At 32.8% G+C, this 24,775-nt stretch overlaps 1 long non-coding RNA gene across 1 annotated transcript; it reads right to left on the reverse strand.

Moving 5' to 3' along the window:
* LOC143052645 (uncharacterized) lies at positions 1 to 24,313 on the reverse strand. Its single transcript, XR_012971193.1, has 4 exons — positions 24,123 to 24,313; positions 5,529 to 6,538; positions 4,177 to 4,252; positions 1 to 2,338 (listed from the first exon to the last, which is right to left on the reverse strand). It is a non-coding gene; the product is annotated as an uncharacterized LOC143052645 (long non-coding RNA).
* Between the last annotated feature and the right edge of the window lie 462 nt (positions 24,314 to 24,775).

Consider the following 24,775-nt stretch of genomic DNA (forward strand, 5'->3'; position numbering starts at 1 on the left):
TGAAAAGATATTTTTATAAAATTAATATCATAATACGTTCAGAGGGCAAAATAGATGAAGCCAAGAGAGTTTACTGCATTCCTTGATTTTTTTTAATTTGAAGCATAATAATAACATTAACTATATTTTCTTTTTTATTTTAATTCATTTTTTGTTGTCCTTTATTTAAAATTTAATACAGATACAATTGCATTAAATATCTTGTCCATACTGATTCAAAATGACAACTGTTTTCTGTTATTCACACATTCAAACCGAAAACATGAGGAAAGATCCTATATGCCTTTCAGTTTTTTCTGTGTTGATATATTTGTTTGTTTTTATAGTGATTAAGATTATAACACAATGTTTACTTCTGTATCTTTATTTTTGACATTTATACCTATTATGTCTGTTTTTTTTTTGGTTGTTCACACATCGTTGTCAATATAATGGATTTTTTTACTTTGTACTTGTTTGGCTTTATAACTATTTTGAACTGAGCGTCACTGATGAGTCTTATGTAGACGAAACGCGCGTCTGGCGGATTAAATTATATTTCTGGTACCTGTGATAACTGTCTTACAAGTAATAGGTTAAGAAAGCTATAAAACCAGATCTAATCCAACACTTTCTAATTACGAAAATGTCTGTTCCAAGTTAGGAGAGTTGTTATCCAGTCGTCTGTATTGTTTAAGCTAAACTTGGGCGGTCCCAATACAGTAGGATACTGTTAATTCAATGTATACATTTGGAAATCTCAAGGCTGAATTTAATTTGTTGAAAGACGCTTATAAATGCTGCCAAGAGCTTCACACAACTGACATAACTTCTTGGTTCTTATTTGATAGTTTTTGAAATTAAACAAAAAGTAAAACATTTTAGACAATATAAATATTTGAATACATCAAACAAATTAATTCACACTCAATTTGTCAGCATTAAAATCTTATTCTAATACTGTTTGATTAAATTTACAGACTTATATATATATAAATAATACATGCAGACGTATTATAAATATATCTGTCAAACAAACTTCATTCTGTTATGACGTCTTTACAGTCTTCGTATTCTTCTGTCGTTTCACTTGCGTCAGAATCTATTTCATCCAAAGCATCAACAAATCGGTTTTCAATCTTGAAAAATGTATTAACGCTAGGCAAGCAGCGGCTTCCATAAACCCTTCCGCAACTGTCTACAATCATAAAGTTAGCCCGCGAATCTTTTTGTGAAAACATGTAAATTTCTTCTCCTGGATAGCCTTCACTTTCAAATGATATTATTTCCCATAAACCATAGTCGTCTGGGGTACCCTTCCATCCCCGAGTCCACCAAGACGCTAATCCCATAGATGCATAATATTCAACCCATTTCACAGAAAATATTTGGTAGTAAATCTTTCCATCTATTTTATGTTGGATAAACTTAAATCTTGATTGTTCATTTTCTTCATCAGACCATCTCAACCAAGTGCAACCTATGTCAGCCATATACAGACAAGCACCTGCGTATTTTAATGGTTTAATGACAAATTCGCCATCACACAGGTAACTCAAAGGATTTTGAGTTTTCTGTTTTGGAAAGAAATAGTTCGCAAGCATGTTATCAATTGTAGGCCAATTATTTGAATTATACATGATATTAAATGTCAATGTGTTTTTAGTAGGCTCAACCAAAAACTGCAGTAGCATTTTATCTCTAGATTTGTGATGATTCATCAATACTTCCATTCCTTTGAGAATATTCTGTGACGAACGAATTTCTAATATCTTACAAAAGAGAACCGATGTTAGGTCCCGCATAAAACTTAGGTACATATAGGCCTGAATGTAACTCATAAGTTTTGTAAAGTTCCTTCTCTTGATGGACAGATTCTTTAGAATATCGATTTTTTTCCATAGTTTTCCCATTAAAAGTACTCCATGGAATGGTTTTATATTATCACATACGAATTTGAACTCGCAATCTCCAAGACTCTTTATACCAATGCCGCTGAGAAATATTATTGAACTTACAAAATATTGTATTGTTCCCTCACATTCACAAAATATTTCTTCGTCAGTTTTGTCTTCAATAAATCTATCTAGCTCATCTTCAATTGGTGTTTCGCCGAATATTTTGAAGAGTGCTTCAACAGTAGTTACAACCGCGGAAAGCTTCGGATCTAGAAATTTAACAGACGATAAAAGTTGAATTGCTGTTTTCAAACCGGTTTGAAATCTAGGTTTGGTTGAACATTGTGAACTATCGCTTAAATTATTAACCGATGGTATATCGTCGTGTATTCTCAGTATTTCACCGATTGTGGATTGTCTTTTACTATCAAAAGCTATGTCTGCTAAATTATCCAGTTTCTCTGCAAGTAAATGAAATATACATTTTAATCAGTCTTGATATGTTTCTAATGTGATTAAAAAAACAACAGAAAGAGTTTATCAGAACTGAATTAAGTCATAACGTTAATTTCTCAAATCAAAGAAAGGAATCCGTTGTTATACAAATATCAGGTATGCAATTTTTAAAATAGTTTTGACCTGAAAGTGTCATTGTAACTCTTAAGTGCATGAATCGCTCACCTGTATCTACTTAGGTTTTGTAAAAATCAGGTTAAAATCATTATAAATAGTATTGAATACCCTTATGGTGATTGATGCCAAGTTTTGTGTAATTTATATATACTTTGAACAAGCTATGCATAATGTTATTTTGCAAATATTGCCGGGTTCGAAGATCGTTTTTTGCAGATTGCATCTTTGGACAAAATTGGCAGATACATAAAGTATGCTGACTATGTTTTAGAAACATGTATAACCCCTGAAATAAGATATCAACCAGATTTTAACGTTGATTTAAAATTATAACAGAACTGTGTTTTATCAAGTTTTAACATTACTGGTCTTTTTTTTTTTAATGATGACTGGTTTCTGATGAAGATGTTTCATTATACAAACAAAAACTTTCTTATTATTAAAAGTCCTATACTTTTTACCTGAATTTACCTGTAACTTGGCGCAAATAAAATGTTGTTTGTGGCGCAAATGAAAGATTTTTTTGGCGCAATTGAAATGTCAATTGGCGCAAAAGCAAAGCATCGGTAATTTGGCCAAGTAGTTAAATTAAAAGAAGAAGATTTTTTCGGGGTCAATTTTGATAATATTAACTTTTGGTAGATCTTAGTTTGACGCACATTATTGAGGTTTAAGTTAATGCCTTTCAGTAATAATATTCAAGACAATCATGATAAATTTCAAAATGTCCTTAAAATTACCAATTTAGGTGCAACAACCAAACAAATTTCAGGGCAGATATATGTTACCCTGATGAACTCTGTACCCCATGTCAGATTTGCTCTAATAAAATTAACGGTACCAATTTTCTTGCACCAGATGCGCATTTCGACAATACATGTCTCTTCAGTGATGCTCGTGGCCAAAATATTTGAAATCCAAAGCTTATATAAAAGATGAAGAGCTATAATCCAAAAGGTCCAAAGGCTCTAAATGATTAAGTTTAATAGACATAAGTCAAAAAAATGTTTACCCCTATGTTCTATTTTCCTGCCATGTTGGTCATGTTAGTTGACAGTCATGGTAACCGGACACATCATTTAAAGTAGATAGTTGGTAAATTGTTTGAGTAGTTTCAAAGAAGATTTGTTTAAAAAGTTAACGGACGTCGACGGACGCCAAGCAATGAGAAAATCTCACATGGCCCTAAGTGACAGGTGGGCTAAAAAGGACAAAAAATAGACAAAGTTTTCAATAAAAGGGCAATTATAGTACTCTCAATGGATTGTAGAGTTTACAACAACAAAAATTTAGATTAAGAAAAACAAAAAGAAAAATGACTAGAATTGCGAAAGAGGGGCACTAACTTCTCTTAAGAACCCGAAAGACAATTTGAAGAAGTTTAATGTCTAACTTATCCATTTTGTTGTGTAACGGTTTCTTTCTTTTTATATTAAAGTTTACAGTTCTAACTGCTAATTATAGGACAAATTATTCACATGCTTCAGTTAACAGACGAACAACCGTATCAAATAATTTGTAGATAAAAGCTGTCCTGCTGAAACAGATGTATCTAGTTCTGTCTAGTTGTCTCCATTGTTTAAATCGGCTCAGGTAATATATTTTGTTTATGTTATTGCAATTATGTCATTTAATCGTTTTTAATTCATATAGTGTCTTTACATACTTTCTATTTGTGTGAATCTTTCGTTTGTGATATCCTCCACAATTGATTTCATTATATCAGGAAGATCTGTAATGGCCTATAAAAGAAAAAAAATAAATGTGTACATTTAAATTACCAGCAGTGTTTTTTTCAAGATGTTCAATTAAGGTTTAGCCGCCGGAAAGTTTGCATAACGTCGGAGGGGAGATAGTTCCTTTCAATTTGAGAGTTCGTGGGTACTTGTTTATTTTGGTATTGTTTTGTTCAGTAATGTTTTGGGATCTAGTTTGAACCGACTGCATGTACATGTGCATTTCTGATTTAAATAAGAAAACCCGAGAGTGTTTATTTTTTTAAAAGTCGATTGTTAGGTATGTTGTTTCTTTTTGTTTTACAACTGTTTCATAGACTAACAACACATCTTCTTTTGTTAAGATTGGTACCCTTACTTCAGGATCGTAATGGCGGTACCTGCATGGTGTTTTACATTAAAGTTAAATCACAAAAAATACTGAACATCGAGGTTAATTTCAAAACAAACAGTTCCTAATCAAATGGCAAATGCAAAAGCCGAAACACATCAAACGAATGTACAACTTCTGTCATTTCACTCACTTTGTACAGGTATTTCATCGTCTGTATGTAATCGTATCATTCATTTGTGCTAATATGCTTTGTTTATATGCCTTTTTGTGGTTCTTTGTATCATAAGACGTGGGTCTGTACTTATACATCCCGTCATTGAGTTATTGTGCCATCGTAAATGTCTGTTTACATATTTAATGGGTTTTTTTATAGTGATTAGGATAACACAGATCCACGTCATATGTAAATAAGAAACAACAAGACACATAAAATAAAGGTTCTTGCCAAATAATGTTACCGGTAATTTTGACGCATGACGACAAAATGTACTTTTTTGTAGACAATAAAAAGAATTCCCAAAAATAACAATAACAATGATTATTTGAGACTTCTGACAAATCATGATAAATATATGTTGATGATTCACGGTAAAAAGTTGACCAATTTGACGTTTAAGTTAGCCGAAAATGACAAAAGACGATAAAGGGCATTGCTACCCTCTTACTTTAGATTGTATAACAAATTATCACAAACAACGTATATGAATACATTTTTCATGAAATTCACCAAATATCACAAATAGTCGAACGTGTCACTCTTTTGATCAATAATTTGTGCTAGGTCTCTACAACTGGAACAAATAATACACAGCTCATCGCGCTACCTATTAGGATTCTACTAGGGGATACCAGGATACAAATTGATAAGCAAGAGAAAAGTTATTAAAGCAAATTCCAGATGCAAGGATTATAGAACACACATACACATATACGTATATGTACATTTACCTCTTCTAATTTCCTGTCTCTATTTATCTGTTCCAGTAATGTGTTTCTGTACTGTCCACACAGCTGTACATCAAGTGAAATGTTCTCCAAGTCACTCAGTTTTTGTCTGGTTTGTCTTTCTTGTCCGGATAGCGTGGCTAATATCATGATTGAATTACAAATATCATTTTTTACCCTAGCATACTCTGCCACGGGTACACATGTCGTGTCTGGGTGGCCATAAATATTTCTGTAATTTACTAATACATCTAAAGCCTTTCTTGCCGAACAATATTCTTTGTGGAAAGCGCGAGTGCATTCATCGTTAAGATTTGTCAGTCCTACAGTAGCGGACAAGGAACAAATGCACTGCATTCCAGACGTTCCGCATGCCTTACCGGATGGTTTGTTAAATAGTAAATGCCAGTAATAAGCGCTAACCGTCTGCTGTGTAACGAATGAACAACTCGTACTAGAAGAACACATACAACAGTTCTTGTTGCCATTGGTTAAATGGAAAATACTATGTTTATTACTGTCAAGAAATGACGTAATATTCTGTCCTTGTGTTAAACAACAGTCCCAAAAGAGCTCATGACAAAAATTTATAAGCAGACAGTTCGCCAATGTTACATCCAAAACATCTGTTTGAATTCCGAGTTGACCTCGGCAACAACAATACTCTCCTGTGCTAGTAGATTTGTGATATGATAAACGAGTGGACGTGTTATCCAACAATTTGTCTAACTGGACTGGGTTGAGGATACGCCTAGGCACGTACGGAGTTTTATAACTAATGTTACACCTAGGTCTGCAGCATTTTGTAGTGTTGTAGCAAAGATGATAAAGGTCATGCTGATTCAAATTGATGAAATCCTCGAAATTTAAACCTTTTTTTGTCAAATGCAATTCAAAAAAGCCAATAATAGCCTGTTTGGTATATCCAACTAAGAGCATGTAAAGTTTTAGTAGATTTTCTTTTTCTATTCCACTCATTATTATGTTAAAGGCTGTTCACTCTTCTTATTAATCTGTAATATATACATAAGATTAAACATGATGTATCAGAGGCATTTTAAAATCAGTTTAGGTGTAACCGCTAAGATAAAAGTGTCTGTTTTAGATAATTTGAAATATTGAAAACCTACTCATTAATATTTTAAAACAAATATAACAGAAAAAACAATCTGAGGCCATCTTTGGCATGTTTGTATGCTAGAAACCCAGGTACACTTAACAGTGTTATCTACCAAATCAGTGTTTAAAGATGAAAAGTTTAACACGTTATATATTTAGTTATCCCAAAATCGTGATGTTGATTACTTTTATCAGTAATGATCAGAACCAAAAGATATATTTAATGAGCTACCATATATATTAAAACCGAAAGCTGAATAGTAAGGTTAACCACCCATGTACATATGAATCCTACCAATTACTAAAGTTTCCGACAAACTATTTCAATGTCATGTTATGGCATTTAGAGACGAGAATGAAAGACAATGTTAATCGTCTACACGTGCATCGCGATAAAGTAGAGAACAAACATATCGGAAAGAAATCGATACAGTTTTAAAGAAGTTACGCTATAATTAATCAACTTCTGAACTGAGTTTTTTTTTAATAAGGATTTACGAATTTTCTTACAGAAAAGAAAGTAAAGTTTAATGAGCCCTGGTGTTTTATTCTTTTACTTTTGTCCAAAAATTTTGAAAACTAGAAAGTTTTTTATGAACTATTTAGAATTTATGATTCATCATTCATTTATGTCTGCACCTGCAATACTTTCTTTGAACAAGAGACTCTTAAGAGCAGATCTCGCTCAATAAAAAGACTTCTAATACACATACAATCTTGAACAACTTGAACAAGGTTAATTGTTTATCCATTGTTTATTTTAGCCAATTGCTTAAAAGCTGTACACTTTACTGGATATGTTTTTAAAGGGTTCGAAGAAAGCCAATTTTTGAAAGTGTATAAGAAGTTCAGAAATATCAAACAAAAGGTTCCATCGTTGTCAATATAATGGAATTTGATACGACTATCATACAAGTGAGAGGTTCAGCTGGCTATAAAACCAGGTTTAATCCACCATTTTCTTCATTAGAAAATGCCTTTACCAAGTCAGGAATATAACAGTTGCTATCCATTCGTTTGATGTGTTTGAGCTTTTGATTTTGCCATTTAATGAGGGACTTTCCTTTTTGAATTTTCCACAGACCCTGAATCCCCATATGGAAAAAAAATATGTAATTTAATATTGATTGCTGTCTAGTTTGACAATTTAGTCATGTTGACTTACTGGCATAGCTTAATTATCTATTTTGATGTTTATTTTTTTTATAGTATCTCTCAGCTTAAACAGTTTGGACATAAATGTAAAATCAAATGCATGGGTATACAGTCATCAATCACGGTAGAAACTTTTTTTTATCGTCATCGTCCTTCCCTACGCCTATATCACTCTGCTCAGACGGTCCGTCATTCTCGTATCACGGCTTTGAGTCGAGACCAGGCATTATCAGCGACGTCACAATGTCCGAGGAGAAGTTATCAAAATTGTCACAATGTTATAGGAGACGATATCACTTTTGCTTTCGTGAATCGTAAAACTGTTTTAGGGAGGGTAAAAAGACCAGTTATAGAATGATGAACAGATATTCAAGTTTTCTTCTTATATATATCGTATATTATCGTCCGTCCCTACGCCTATATCACCCTGCTCTGTTGCTCCGTAATTATCGTATAAAGTCTTCAAAACAAGACCAGGCATTATCAGCGATGTGAGAGAAGAAGTAATCAGCGACGTCACAGTGCGAGAGGAGACGTTATCAAGCTTGCTTTCTTCAAGCGTAAAACTGTTAAAGGGAGGGGAAAAGACAAGTTAAAGAATGATAATCGCACGCAATCGGGTTTTCCTCGTATAGATATCGTAAAATATCAGCCGCTCGACCTAAAAACATATCAGTGCTGAAACCTTTTAGAACGTTCGCTACGCTCACTTACCAAAAAGGTTTACATTGTGGCTTCCGGCTTATATTTTACGATATCAATGTGTAGAATGGCCAATAATCTATACATATCAGCCGCTTGACACAATCTAAAGCATTTTAGGTCGTTCGCTGCGCTCACTCGCCTCAAAGATTCACATTGTGGCCCGGGGCTGATATTTAACGATATCAGAATGTACAATAGCCGATAATCTATCAAAAGATGTCAAATCAAAAGATATCCAATTAAATAAAATGAATATTAAAATGTTTAGGAATGGTTTGAAGCGATGAACACAAAGGCAGTTTCATTCTACATATTTAATTAGCTACATGATAACAAGAGTGTGCGCATGCTACATAAACAATCTATTAATACATTTTGGTTGTGCAGGTATATCTAAATTAATTCTGACTGAATTCTGATATTGAAATAGTAATTGTTACATCCCGTCTTCTTTAAATAAAATAATTACATAAAAGTTATTTTACCAATTAAAGTCATATATAAAATTTGTTTTACCAATTAAAGTCATAGTCAACCCCTAAGAACTTTAATGTCTAAATGTGAAGTTAAAGTCAAATATAGTGTCATAATGATTCGCTTTGCATACATAAAATATATCCTAGCGGTTGTTTGAAAACACTTCTTCTCTAACATGTCTAATAGACGATAATATATTTTTTTTACATTATTTACACGAGATCACTTCAGGGATTATTATGCCCTGTACGCACTTGTGATCTACTCGCACACACAATCCTTAAATCGTGCTGGTGGTTTAACAACTTTTCCTGATCGTGTTATTATCGGTGTGTCTTTCGCATTTTCGATTTCTGTCGCATTTTCACTATTGTCTTGATTGTTTATTTCTCCATGTTTAAAGTTGGAATTGTCTCTTTCGATTTCTGTAGGTTCATTATTATCGTCTTCTAGTGTGTGTTTAAGTTGGCGACGATTTCTACGTATGGTTCGCGCTCCAACATCAACTTCGTACGATCTGATGTTGACCTGTTGTTTGATAGTCCCTTTCTTCCACTCTTTGTTGAAGTTTGACGGTTGTATTCTTACGGTATCTCCATACTTTAACCATGTTAACATTGGTAATTCTTACGGTATCTCCATTCTTTAACATCGGTAAATCTTTTGTTTCTTGATTGTAATAGAATTGTTGCTTTTGTTTTTGTTTTGTTAAATCTCACTGTGTCTAAACCACAACGGCAAAATTTGCTCGGACTCGATGGTATCTAACATCCGGCACAATGACGGAACATCAATAGACAAAAGAAAGTTAGGTTTCTCCTTATTTTTTTATTTTTTTTTTATGATATCGAAGAATATATATACATATACAACTATTTTCTATTGTGAGATGCAATATTTTCTACAACCGTTCTATATTAACGGAGAAAAAATGTAAAAATGCATGTCAAAATGACGAATTAAGTGAACCTTGCATCGAAATTGATTAATTTCTCGTTAAATTGTCCACATTGTTCGGAAAGAAAGGTACGGGAAGATAGATACTGACACGGAGATTGCAAATTTAGTTATTATGAGCATCGCATGAGTTGAACCCCCCTTTTTTCCTGGATTGGGAACCCCCCTTTTTAAAATGGCTGAATCCGCCCCTGCCTTCATTTTCTATGTCGATTATGCATGCATATTCATTTTTTATTATCAACGTTTATCCTTAAGAAGATTTATTTTCAACGATGATAGAAAATATTACATACATAGAATGATTAGATTACTTATAAAGGTGCCCATCCTTTTGTGCGAGAAAATCACATACCAATTGTGTGTTTCGATTTTTAAGACCGTAAACGTTAATTTCAAGTTTAAACATGTTCAACATATTTTCCCATAACTCATATAGAAAACGCATATTTAGAGAGCTTTTATTTCAATCTGCTGTTAAAAAATTTCGGAATGCAAAGTAAAATTAAAATATTTGTGTTCTATATAAATAAGTGTAGGAATTCAAGTGTTTGCTGAATTATTTATTTGAATCTGAGACTCATATAAATAATAAGCCGTTGTCCGGTGAAAAAAAACTTGTTTTCCAACGACCCACAAAACTCCCGTTCAACGCTAAAGTTAAAAAATTATTTATAATGTAATGCGATTATGATTTGTTTTATTCGACCAAACCGGGTTATGCATTGAAAAATCTATAACGAAACCGGCAAGTTCCATTTTGACATGACCCATTTCTTTCGTTCCATACACAGAGATGCAAGTATTGAGATGCTCATAATGTCTAGTTTTGCAATCTCTATGTCAGTATCTATCTTCCTGTACCTTTCCTTCCGTACAATGTGAACAATTTAACGAGATATTAAACAATTTCGAGGCAAGGTTCACTCAATTCGGCATTTTGACATGCATTTTTACTTATTTCTCCGTTAATATAGAACGGTTGTAGAAAATATTGCATCTCACAATAGAAAATAGTTGTATATGTATATATATTCTTCGATATCATAAAATAGTTAAAAAAAAATAAGGAGAAACCTACCTTTCTTTTGTTTATTGATGTTTCGTCATTGTGCCGGATGTTAGATACCATCGAGTCCGAGCAAATTTTGCCGGTGTGGTTTAGACACAGTGAATCTATTTATACCTTATTCGGAGCAACCATTTTCGGTTTCAGAAGACCTTCATTCGTTGGTAAAAGTGTTTTAGTTTTTCTGTTCATGAGTTTTTCAGCTGGACTATTGTAAAAACCCTCTGTTAGTGTATTTCTAAAATCGAGAAATGCTAAGTATGGATCCTTTTTGTCAAATTTTGATTTCTTCATTAACCTTTTTACTGTTTGTACTGCTCGTTCCACTTTTCCATTGCTTTGAGAATACAATGGAGATGAAGTGTCATGTTTAAATTCCCAAAGTCTGCTAAATTTTCTAAACTCTCCACAGTAAAATTGTAGACCGTTGTCTGTAAAACACACATCGGGTATACCATGCTTTGCAAACTGAGCTCTGAGTTTTCTGATTACTGTTAGTGCAAGAGTATCTTCAAGATAATCGACTTCCCAGTAGTAAGAATAGTAATCTACTGTCACTAGATAGTTCTTACTTTCCAATGTCATTAGATCGATTCCTACTTTTGACCATGGACAACTTGGTATTTCGTGTGATATAAGTGTCTCTTTCTGTTGTTTACGTTCGAATGTTCGACATGTGTCGCATCTCTGTATAAAATCGTTTACTTCGGCATTCATTCCTGGCCAATAAAGACCTTCACGTGCTCTACGTAAGCAACCTTCTATTCCTATATGTTATGAATGAATCTTTTTTAATCATATCAGTTCTAAGAGATTTAGGAATAATAACTCTCTCTCCTTTAAATAAAAGAGTATAGAAGAAAGTGACTTTTTCAAGTCCGAAAATGACTGATAAAAGTTCCTTCTCTATCTGAGCATACCTTGTTTCGGTATCAGTGAGAGCTCTACTCGCATATGCAACTGGTCTGTCTTCTTGCATAACTGCAGCACCAAGTCCTGTTTGTGAAGCATCGCTTTGAACTGTTAGCTGTAGTTTAGGATCTTAATATTTTAAAACTGGCTCAGCAGTCACTAACCTTTTGATTTCTTCATGTGCTTTATTATGATTTTCAATCCAACAAAATTCGGAGTCTTTCAAAGTTAGCTTTCGAAGTGGCTCGCAAATGTCACTAAGTTTTGGAAAGAACTTGCTTATATATGTTACAAATCCAATAATTCTTCTGTGACGAAAAGGTTTAAGTATGGAGACTTAAACTAAAGTGTGTATTCTTGTGTTTGTGCTTTGTTGTTTGGTGTCTACGTTTCACAAGTCCACGGACGACAAATGACAAGTATACTCTTTAACAGGGTAACCCTAAAAATCTCTGGTAGCGTGATTAAGGGAATCCTGGTCACATAAATAAATAAATGGATCCTGGTGTAGTCTGAAGGAAGTCTTGCAAGTTAACATAAACACAAAGTCGATTAAAAGTTCAATACTGTATTATTCAAAATCCAAAGTACATGTTACAGTAATACAAGTTTACAACATCTAAACTGCAGGCTCAACAATACGGTGGCATAATCCTAAATCTCCTACTTACACTCCTCTCGTACACAAAAGCGTCTCTCCTCCTCGTATATCGTATCTCGTCTATCTATTTCTCTCTTTTATACTCCTCTAGTATAAATACTTTCAATGAAACAAGGAGAGTGCATGGGTGTAAAATTATTTTAAGAAAAAGAACGAATATTTTGTAGGTGCTTCAGCTTGTCAATGTTAATTTTGCAACATCAAAGTTAAAATAACATTTAACCGCTTTTTGCCAATTTTGTCAGACGTTACATATGTGAAACATATCTTTGTGTCAACAATTTAGTTAATGTACATGATAATATCAATTCACCTTATGCTTTTTTTTTTAAAGATAATACTGACTTAGAATATCACATTGGACCACATCCAGATGAAGAGCTTAATTCAGAACCAGTTTTTGAACAAGAACAAAGGATGTAAAAGAAAGTTGGAGCTTGATGATTATGACCTAGTTGATATTGTAAGTATAATTGCTGTACCGTCTTGCAAAGCATAAGACACCAACATTGTAATATTTAGTGAGCTATTTCAATACTTTGCCTCCACTTTTGTTACTTAGGTACTAACTGCCTAATTGATTGCATCATATTGATAAGTGAACCATTCTAAAGCCTTAAATGTTTTATTTTTTTTATTGAATTTTTTAATAATTGAATTTTAGCCAGACAATTAATTTCCAACATGATTTCCAATATGATGTGGTCCATCCGCCAATTGTCACATGAATGTTTTTTGTCGCTTCTTTCTCAGGAGCTACATTACAAAGATTTCAGTGGTTATGGGGTACTGCTCACAATTTCACTCGTTCATCCTTATTGCTACTGTACATATTTCAGAAGCAACCAGTTAAAAACAAAAAACTTACAGAACCAGAAGTTGATGGATCAGAAGACAGTCCAGAGAATGAGAGTAAGTTTAGTTTTACCTTATGATAATAAGTAAAAGGTTTTTGGGATACAAGTGCTGTCAGGCAATCTGTAGACTTTTACCATTGACTCCCTTTCAAGACTTAACCGTTTTGTTTTTACATAAAAGGAACAACTGAGATTTTTTATTTATCCTGTCTTAAAAAGTAAAAACAAAGTAAGAAATTGAATTTAAACAACCTTCTGTATTTATGTTTAGAGTTTTGTATATTTAGAATCACGTCAGAGGGGGCATTTCAAATAATTCAGTAAACATGTGCTGGGACTATTATGCTTATAATAACCCAGACATGTGCAATAGAGAACAAAACTTGTTTTCAATGTTCAAACGTGTTTGAACAGAAGAATTTAGCCAAAGTATTCAGACAAAATATTCAGAAGATTTACTGAGAAATCGATATAACTAGCGGAAATTTTGAAATCATTTTAAGGTGGTGTTAAATTGCATGATGGTTTGATCAAAAGAGCAAAATTCTGAAGGCCAAAGGTAGAGCAAATTTAAAACTCATTAATTACATCGTTAATGTATAAATATACACTTGTATCGGAGATTTGCTATTTTTATGCCCCATTTATGGGCATTATGTTTTCTGGTCTGTGTTTTCGTTCAGCCATCGAATCATCCCATTTCCGATAAAGTTTTTGGTCAAGGTAGTTGAAGTCCAATCAACTTGAAACTTATTTAGCACGTTTCCTATGATATGATCATTCTAATTTTAATGCCAAATTAGAGATTTTATCCCATTTTCAAGGTCCACTGAACATAGAAAATGATAGTGCAGATGGGGTATTTGTGTTCTTTGGACACATACTTGTTTAAAATTTTAGTATGAGGTGTTTCTTTTGCTTTGTGAACAAACACATGCTCTATATAAAAAAAAAATTGTTGCACATGCGTATATTGACTACTGTAGTATTATGAATTGTATCAAATTGTCATGCACTTAATATATTTCATTAACTTAAAACACTTCCAAACTCTTAAATGGTGCACATGATGTTACTAATTTCATTTATTATGACTGTAATGTATTTCATTCTGAAACTGACATATTTGACCTAGATACGACAACCCTTCATGCTGGCTGTTCTCCCTCTGAAAAAAAACAGTGCCAGCCGTTGGCCAAAAAAAGGGAGGTGGTTCATACAAGAGCCTACACAAACGCTTTACACTTATATTTGTCGACATACAGATTACCATTATTGTCCTAATCAGAATCGAAATAATTTAAAAAGGATATGAAGATTAAATCAAATAGGGAATACATTATAAATCCAAGTCCAAATAATTATGACGTCTTGCAAGGCTATTTGATTTTTTTTTCTGAGATTCTTCCCTCCTCCAAGGATGCGCAGCCCTCAAAGTAGCTTCTGAAATGAAGTTGCCAATTGACCACCAGACATGAAAATTTAATGGCCAACTCAAAATTTTAGTGGCCAGGAATAGTTTCAGGTTGCCCTAAAAAAACTTCTGACTGAGTTTGGAAATATGAAGATAGATAGATATGTGCCATTTTCAGTCAACGACAACAAATTGCATATAAAAATAAACTACAATTACCTGATACAATAAATCACTGACAAGATCAAGCTCAAATCTAACAGGTGCTGGAAATAAAGTATTCATTTAAAATCATATTTTAAAACCTGGTATTGATCATGACAAAATTTATCAAAATTTACAGTCACCACAGATGACACTGCCCCTGTCCATTGTGCATAGTCCACCGAAGAGTTTGTACCTTGGAACAGAATTAACAGAATGAGCTGGCCTGCACAGTGGTTTGACTTGATTGAATGGTATAGAAATGTTTGTTTATTATTATTTTAACAAAGAAAGAAAACTTCAAACACATACTGGGATGATTAAATCTAAAAATAAATTGTCCCAAGAAATCCACCTTATTTGGGTCAATATTATGCCCGATTATATTCAGTGCATATACAATTCTAAAAAGGATATTAAATGTATCAAGCTCAAAGAACACTTTAACAAAGTAAAAAAGCTAAGTTTTTATTTCTGTTGTATCTCATTGGTTGATTTATTTACAGCAAAAGCATGAACTTCACAACTTATAATTTCATATTAGTTATAAGCTTATAAGAAATCATTATGTTGGATATTTTATGCCCTTTTTACTTCCTCCTACTGTAACAGTTTTTCGCTGGAATGTTTTATTGTTAGTTAGAATTGATTATTCTATAGGTTGCATTTCTGTAGACATATGGTTACAGTTTTTTATACACCTGTTGTCTTAGGTTTACATACTATTTATTGTCATGTTTATCTCATTCTTACTATTTAAAAAAAAAGTTGAAAAGATTCCTCTGAATGAAGACATCCTTTTAAAAGATAGAGAAGCAAAAAGAACAAAACTAGTGAGTAGTTTAATTAGTTGTGGGTCAATTATATTTATTTGATATTTAACTAGTGACAAATAAATCATACTCTTTCATATCAATATCTATTCTATTTGTGATCTCAATGAGACCATGTTAGTTATAAGCTTACAAGAAATCATTATGTTGGATATTTTATGCCCTTCTTGCTTCCTCCTACAGTTTTTAGCTGGAATGTTTTATCATGCACGGTGTTAGTTAGAATTCTATAGGTTAAAGAGTATAAATAAAATACAGATTTAGCACACGTGACATCTCCCCTTATCAGAAAATGAAACAGCAGATTAAAATAAAAAGAAATATGCAAATGATAAATTAACGAAATTAATTAATTTAAATACATCATTAAAATATATAGAAAGAGTTTCAAAATAGAATTTGTTTTTTAATCGGTTTGCTGATATTGAAATTGAACTGTCATAAACATTTTATTAAGACAAATCAATTACTGTCCATCTGAATAAGGAGCATTTATGAATTTAACTGTTCATCTAATTGTCTATAATGTCCTATCCTAATCTAAATGGCATACTGTAAAACATGGTATGGTATGATGGTATGGTATGTGTTATGGTATGATGGTATGGTACCAATACCATCATACCATGGTATGCATGACTGGTACCATGGTATGGTATGATGGTATGGTACAAATTCGTATACCATGGTACGAATTCCTATATCATGGTACAAATTATTATACCATGGTATAACTTGATGGTATGAAGCATGGAAGTGGGAAATTTTTTTAAATTAATTTAGGTAATACGAAATATGATTTTTTTTTTAATTTGTTGACATTATGTATCGGTTTTAGGTATGAAAATAATATTTTACAAAATAGATGTAGACAAACCAGATAGACTATCACTTACATGTATAAAGCTGTGAACAGAAAACAAGAGAAAATTCAATTTAAACATCTCAGATAACTATTAAGTTAAGATAAGATAGATATAATGTCCTGTTCTAACACATTGTAAATGGCTGTCAATTATTCTTTGAAATTTTGGGAAGTACTACATATCTTTAGATTATAATCTAGATAATGTAGTTAAAGTTTTATTGCATAAACTTTTGTCAATGGTCAACTTTTATATTGTTTTGAAATATGACACTTTAAACAGTTGCATATTCTGTCTACATCTATGGCCACGAAATTCCACTAAAATGTGAATAAAAGGTGAATGCATCTCCTGTGTGGATTAGAAAACACCATACTTTCAAATTAAACTGTCACTAATATAATACTATGTTAGTTGATAGATACCACATGTTGTAGAGTGTATTTTGTTTTCTTCATTTATATGTAAAAACAATGTGCATTATGGAAGTTAATACACAATATCAACCAACGAATGATTCTTTTTTTTTTATTATGTGTGATTTTATGAAACAACTTTATTTCATTTTTTTAATACATGCTGAGAGTGACAGCTATTTCTGTGCAGATAGAGATAAGAATAGGTTTCTTTAAAATGGATTTCAAGGTCAATTATAATTGCCATGTGTTGTAAATATTTGAACTTTAATTACATCAACATCTAAAAACGACATTTTTTCGTTTGAGCTTTAATAAAGGGTTATAATAATTTGCTAGACGAAACAAATCTATTATTTCATCTGATGTTCCATCGAATATTATGAATACTCTGCCATGATAGAATATTATGTAATGCAGAAAGTATTTGATTCATTATTTCGAATATTTTAACATGATTAAGTATATCACAGATTTCCCTTAAAGGGACTGCACCAATTGCCGCAACTATTTATAAATTATTTGTTTATAAATTTTTCCATCAAATTCAAATGTATTGTTTTCTAAAATGATTCTCAACAAATGTATTAATACATTGACGGCGGAGCTTGATTTGTCAAAACTGTCCTGGGCTCGTTTAACAGGACGTTTAAGGAAGATTTGTAAACATCTTTGTTATATTATACGAAACCAAAAGGCTAATTAGGTTCTAATTTCTCAATAATATTAATTAATGATGTAGTATCCTTTATATGTTAGACTGATTTTGAACTATAAGTATAAGAAAATGATCAACATACTGACCTACAAGGAAGGAAGGGGGGGGGGGGGGCAATACCTTTTTGTGTTAACCTGTTTTTGCCTTTGTGTTTCAACTGTTATTTTAGACAAAATTAAACTGTTAACTGTTTTCAACCCACTGGCTGTTATCTGTTCTGTTAAAATTTGTAATGTTGTTAACTGTTTTTATGAAAATGGGATTCCTGTAATCTGTTACTAGACACTTAAAGTGTTTTTGGACATAATTTGTCTCTGAGAACTGATCTTACATGTACCTGTAGTTTACAAGAATCTTAAGATTCACACTAATCACATTGAATGCAGTTGCTGTCCATTTCTTTCTTTACGGTGCTTTCTCAAAGGAGAAACATAAACAGCATATATGTAACTGTCTTTGAGTATAGTAAATCCTTCATAAAATTTAGAATGGAAACGGGGAATGTGTCAATGAAACAACAACCCGACTAAAGAGTAGAAACAGCCAAAGGCAAAACAAAAAAGTCTTTTACACAGCGAAAAAATCTTGCACCAGGAGGCGAGCTGAAGCTGACTCCAAAGGGAGCAATAATTTAACTTCAAAAAGGGGGGGGGGTAGAATTTGTATGGCCGTTTTCTGAATAAAAATGTGTACTAGTTTATATAAAATAAACGTGCCAATAAACTCCGAAACATGTAAATTAACCAAAAAAAAAACAAAACAAAAAACAAAAAAAGACTAGAGCAGAGGTTCCAGACATGGTACAGGTGCAACACATGTGACAGTGTTAAGCATGTTTTGTGAGATCTCAACCCTCGCCCTATACCTCTAACCAATGTAGTTCATTTCTGTCTTCTATTTATAGTTTATCCCAAAGTTTACAGGAGTGGCCACTCCTCAACCAGCTAAATTCCTGGTCAGTCCCAAGATAAAAACTGTAGATATAGAAATTTTGATAAGTTACATTGACCAGAGCACCTGAATGTAGTTGTGAAAAATAAAGTACCATTTCAATTTGCAAAAAAAGTTTGTTTTGGAATAGGTAAAAAAAGAAAAAAGAAAAGAAAACAGATAATTGATAAAATCCTGTTTAAGAATAGTTTATTAACTTTTCAAAATATCCTCTTTTGAAAAACCATACCATGCTTTATACCACGGTATAATAATTTGTACCATGGTATAGTAATTTGTACCATACCATCATACCATACCATGGTACCATTCATGCATACCATGGTATGATGGTATTCGTACCATACCATTATACCATAACACATACCATACCATCGTACCATACCATGTTTTACAGTATGCCAATCTAAATATCCTAACTATGCTTAACCAAAGTCAAATAATCATGCAATCCTCTATATACATCCCGTCTCCATCATGTTTTTGTATTCGATATTCTGATTTGATATATTTCATCACTACTAATTATCTTGATCTCGTATTATTTTCGGTTTCACACTATTCGAATGATAAACATTTTTATATAACATAGAACATTGACATTGCTTATCGCACATAATAATTAAATTTTGTTGGTATTTGCACATTCCTTCCTGACCTTGTTTTTGTAACGACGGATTGAGTTACACATGTTGATGTTTCGTCTGCACTGGATGTGTTGATAACTTCTTTATGAACTTGATGATTATGATTCACTATCGGCACAATGTTGTGTGTATGTTAATCTTTGTAACATTTAGTAGGTCGTAAATGTTTTCTATTACGCCGGTAAAGTCTCCCATCAGCTGTTTCTACTACGTACGACCTTGAAGTGTGATGTTTACGTTTTACAGTCGCGTGTTTCAACCATTTATTTCCATCGTGTACTAAAACTTTCTGTCGTTTTGAAGTGGTTCTAACTGTTTTGAATGTCTGTCATAATAGTGTGTCTGTTTGCTTTGTCTTTCCTTTAATTTTCGGCGAATATCCTGTGAATTGTTAACATTTAGTAGCGGTGCTGTTGTTGGTAATGTAGTTTTTAGTCTACGTCCATAGAATATTTGTGCTGGTCATAATTCCAATTCTGTAATTGCGGTATTCCTGTAATCCAATAGTGATTTGTACGGGTCGTTGGATTTCTTCAGTACAGATTTAATTGTCTGAACTGACTTTTCGGCTTGCCCATTAGATTGTGCGTATGTAGGGCTAAATGTAAGATGTTGAAATCCGTAATCCTTTGCGAAATCTCTGAATTCAAGACTGCTGAATTGGACTCCGTTGTCTGAGTAGAAGATATCCGGAATTCCACATCTTGAAAATGTACTTTTCAAGTAAGCAATTGTGTTCTTACTAGTTAGATTGTCTAATTTGTGAATCTCGGGCCATTTGGAGTAGTAATCAACGATTAAAATGTATTAAATCATTCCCATTCAAATGGAAAATATCTGCGGCAACTTTCGACCACGGTCTCTCCGGTAGCTCTGATTCAATCATCGGTTCTTTTGTTTGTTCTTTTTGATTCTCTTGACATGTTGAACATTTGCTAATGAAATCTTCTATTTGAGCGGCCATTCCATTCCATTCGTGGATTTTATTTAGCATCTCACGTTGCATACTTTTCGGTACAATCAGTTTGTGTGACTTGAAAAGTAGTCCATCTACACATGAAATCTCATCTCAGAATGTCCAGTAAGGAGTCATAATTTTTACTAATTCTGACTTGTCTAGCGGCCATCCTTCGATAACTGTTTTTGTTAATTCTTTGAGTTCAAAATCATCGGCTGTTGACTTTTTAAATCTATCATACATCTGTTGTGAGATAGGCAAATACGCTAATAAAGTTAATTCGTTAACCGTTAAATCAGGAACTCAATCTTCTTTGGTTTCCTGCAGGTAATTTCGACTCAAGTGATCTGCTAGAAACATTAGTTTCCCTTGCTTGTATTGTACATTGAGATCGTACTTTTGTAATGACAAAGGTAATCGTTGCAATCTTGGTGGAGTTTGTTATAGCGGCTTTTTAAATATCTCTTGTAACGGCTTGTGGTCTGTTTCAACAAGTACCTTTCGTCCAAAAATATATTGGTGGAACTTTTCACAGCCATACACTATTGCTAGTGTTTCCTTTTCTATTTGTGCATATCTCTGCTGACTTATTGTCATAGCTCTCGACGCGTACGCAATCGGTTTTTCCTTCTTGAAGAATCACTGCACCTAATCCCTTTTGACTTTCACCAACTGAAAAAGTTAATGGTAATTTTAGATCAAAGTATTTAAGTACTGGCGAGTTCGTAGCCATATGTTTCAGCTTTTGGAAGCTTGTTTGTTGTTGCTCGTTCCAATGCCATGCAGTTTTCTTCTCAAGAAGTTGTCTTAGTGGTGCGCTAACTTCTGTGATATTCGGTATGAACTTGATAAGACAGTTTATAAATCCTAGAAACGTTAACAGCTCGCTTTTGTTTTCAGGCGGATTCATAGCTTCTACAGCTCTAACTTTTTCTTGATCTGGTTTCACTCCTTCAGATGTAAGTAAGTGTCCAACATACGATATTTGATTTCTTCTGAATTCACATTTCTCAGGACTCAATTTTAGATTGTTTTCTCTTACTCTATCTAAAACTTTTTATGTCGTTCGTTGTGTTCTTGTACATCTTTGCCCCATATCAGAACATCATCTATGATAGATACTGCGCCCTCTATGTCATCAAACATTTCAGACATTGCCTTTTGAAACACTTCTGAGGCGGAGACGATTCCGTACTGTAGACTTTTGAATCGGTACCTCCCAAATAGAGTGTTGAATGTACAGAGCTTCGAGCTCTCTTCTGTGAGCTTGAGCTGCCATAATCCATTTTTTGCATCAATTTTACTCATAACCTTTGCTTCAGGCATATTAGCTATCACTTCTTCGATAGTCTTTAATGACTAATGCGCTCGACGGATCCCTTTGTTGAGGTCTATTGGGTCTAAACAAATTCAGACCTTGTTATTTGGTTTTATAACCGTAACCATAGAATTAACTCAAGGAGTAGGTTCAGTTTGTTTTACAATTATTTCATTTTGTTCCATTCTCTGGAGTTCCTCTTAAACCTTGTCCTTTATTGCTATTGGTATTTTTCTAGGTGCGTGTACTACCGGTTGTACTGTACTGTCAATTTGAATTGAGTGTATACACCCTATGCCTTTAAAAATGTCTGCGTAATTCTTTCGGATATCTTCCGGTATTGGATTTGTTTGATTGCTTTCAATGATTTGGTTGTCATCTGTTTACATTGTGTAAAGTCTTTTAATTAATTCAAAGTTTGCATACTAAGTATGCTTTTCCTCCAAGTACTGATGTTGAATTTATATCAACAATATAGAATTTGACATCATAAGTTTGACCTTTGTAAGTGCAGGGAATGTTAACTGCATATCGTGGTTTAATACTGTGACCTGAGTACGACTTTAATGAAATGTCTGTTTTTGTTTTGATTACATCGAGATTTAGCTTCGAGAATGTTTTTGTAGAGATGACGTTGCATTTAGCTCCAATGTCTAGTTGAAATCTGATTGGTTGATTGTTTATTTTCAAGGTCTCGTACCACGTTTTATCTATAGTGTGTATATGAGCGTCTATAGTTCCTACGTAAAATTCACCATCTGATGAGCTGTCAGAATCACTAATCGTGTGTATGTTCTTCTTGTTGCGAAAGTCACGTGATTTGTTTTGTTTTGTTTTACACATTGCAGCAAAGTGGTTCATCTTTAAACATTTGTTACATTTCTTACCTTCAGCATGGCATTGTTCATTTCGGCGATGATCAAGTCCACATTTTCCACACTTTGAATTCCTTTGTGATTTGTACTTTCTAGGCACATATTCTTCTCTTCTTGTTGATGTGTGCGCGGACGGTTTCTTTTTTAACGCATGAATTGATGTATCCTCTCCATTCATTGACCTTAGTTGTTTTTTCGATAGTTCGTATGTTCTTGAAATATCGATTGCCTTTTCTATAGTTAGATCACTTCCTTCGTTTATTAGTTTTTCTCTTATTTTCTGTGATTTAACGGTAAATAAGATTTGGTCTCGCAACATTTCTTCTTCTTGTTGATAGTCACAATCATTAATCAATATCCTTAAATCGGTAACAAACTGTTCGAAAGTTTCTACGTCTGATTGCTTTCTTGTTGTGAATTTGTACCTTGCATACAATTTATTTGATTTAGGCTTTACATAGTTTTCGAATTTCTCATAATACGTCTTTAACCATGTTAACAGCTTGGCCTCTGCAACTTGTAAATTCCACGTGGAGTAAATATCCCGGCCTTTATTTCCAACCCATATCATGAGGTAGTTACATTTCGATTCCCCGTTCTTTGATTTAAGTGGTCCTTCGAATATAAACTGCACGTGGTGTTTAAACGTTTTCCATGCTGTCGGATAACAATACCTAAGTACTATTGTTTAATATAATTTTTAATTTTTATTTCAAATTTACTTTTATCGCGCTCCTCTACATGTTCAAATGAGATATTTTATTGATGTTGACCTAATTACATGGATATGAAACACACACATATACATGTATACATATCAGCTTCTATTGATCATGGAGCAGATTTGTAAAAGTAGGCTTGATTGTTTCTAAATCCTAAAAAACAATTATGTTATACGTAATATACAGTTATGAGATGATATGTCTGAATTTAAAAAAACTAAGTACTCAATTTAATTTTCTTACCATAACAATTATTGTAACTTCTCAAAAATACATATTAAATATGGCGTCTTGTCTTGTTTATAATCCAATGTCAAAGTGTTCTATAACGAAATATTACGTATTCACATGGTTATACCCGAGCTTTTTTTTTATGGACGTGACAAGATGAACTTACCTTTTTAAATAAATGACTTGACATTTTTCCGAATTACTGGATGCATTTAACTACCTTATGATAATATGTTTTTTCTTATGATTAAATCTATTTTTATATCAAGTGAAAATTCCCATTTGGCATCAATAATGATAATCTATGAAGCGCGTTTTGATTCATCGAAGTGTAACTATATCTGATTATAATTCATGTTTTTCCTTTCATTGTAGAGAATAACTATTATGAATTATTATTTATTCATGAATATATGAAAATTAATATGTTTAAAAATATTAAAGATCAATTACTAGGTTACACACGAAATGGTTGCTATTACTTCACTTGTTAATAAAAATGACAAATATCCATGCATGTACATTAATTTACCTCTCGAAATTGTTACATTGGATGGTTATGATAGCTGTCACTAAAGGAACAAGTAATGCTGTCATTTTCAAAGCACGTGAGTTAACCTCCCAAGTTTTGCTTGGGTTTATGTTACTTGTTTTTTTTCTTTATCAGATTCTGTATTCAACTTGTTTGACATGGTGTTGTCTTTGTCGCCCTTGTACTATCTCTCTCCCTAGAAAGGATAAAACATACTTCTTCATTACAAATCAGAATTACGACACGATATGATAAGAATTTTCTTGAAATAAACAGATACCTAGATAAAAAAAAACTTAACAAGCATATGTCGGTAATTAAATTTAAAAGAAGTAACAAAAGAAAATAAGAAAAAACAGGTCAAAACATCGGTTAGAATTGAGAGTAGACTCAAACAAAAGTAGAATATCAAAGACTACGCACAGCTACTAAGGTCAACTCCTTTATAATAAACATAACCTGTTAGGAATCCATATTGACTGATCTGTTTCAGGGGAACATCAAACTGATAACTTTGTGTTGTTAATTTAAGCAGACTGCAACTTATTGAACGACTTAAAGAATATCTTCAATTTTAATGTTTTCAAATTTAAGTATGATGGATATATACTTCCGATTATAGATTACTTTATTACCGTTTGGGAAAATGCTTC

The sequence above is a fragment of the Mytilus galloprovincialis genome, chromosome 11 (assembly GCF_965363235.1).
Source record: "Mytilus galloprovincialis chromosome 11, xbMytGall1.hap1.1, whole genome shotgun sequence".
NCBI lineage: Eukaryota > Metazoa > Mollusca > Bivalvia > Mytilida > Mytilidae > Mytilus > Mytilus galloprovincialis.